The 233-nt window shown below is 60.9% G+C and overlaps 1 protein-coding gene across 1 annotated transcript in view; it reads left to right on the top strand.

Moving 5' to 3' along the window:
• Positions 1 to 233, top strand: part of UBXN11 (UBX domain protein 11) — a 23203-nt gene that overhangs the window by 6104 nt on the left and 16866 nt on the right. The gene's annotated exons all lie outside the window — the stretch shown is intronic.

Genomic DNA, 233 nt, shown 5'->3' with positions numbered 1-233 from the left:
GCCTCCCCCGCCCATGACAGCCGCCTCCAGCCCATTACAGCCTTTTCTCCTTGAAGCCCAGTCCGCATATGGCTGCCTTGCCTCCTGCAGGCTCAGACCTTTGCATCCCAACAGCACTCTAGCCCCAACTCTGATGCAGGCTTTGGCCCCTCAGGGCCCCCCAGGAGCTGGGCTGGGAGAACAAGAGGCCTGTTCTGGTTGGATCCTTGCTCTCCAGCACCCCAAGTTTTCTC

This window comes from Bison bison, unplaced genomic scaffold (genome assembly GCF_000754665.1).
Source record: "Bison bison bison isolate TAMUID 2011002044 unplaced genomic scaffold, Bison_UMD1.0 scf7180017864516, whole genome shotgun sequence".
Taxonomy (NCBI): domain Eukaryota; kingdom Metazoa; phylum Chordata; class Mammalia; order Artiodactyla; family Bovidae; genus Bison; species Bison bison.
Note: the sequence above shows the minus strand (reverse complement) of the source record. Positions and strands in the feature narration are given on the sequence as shown.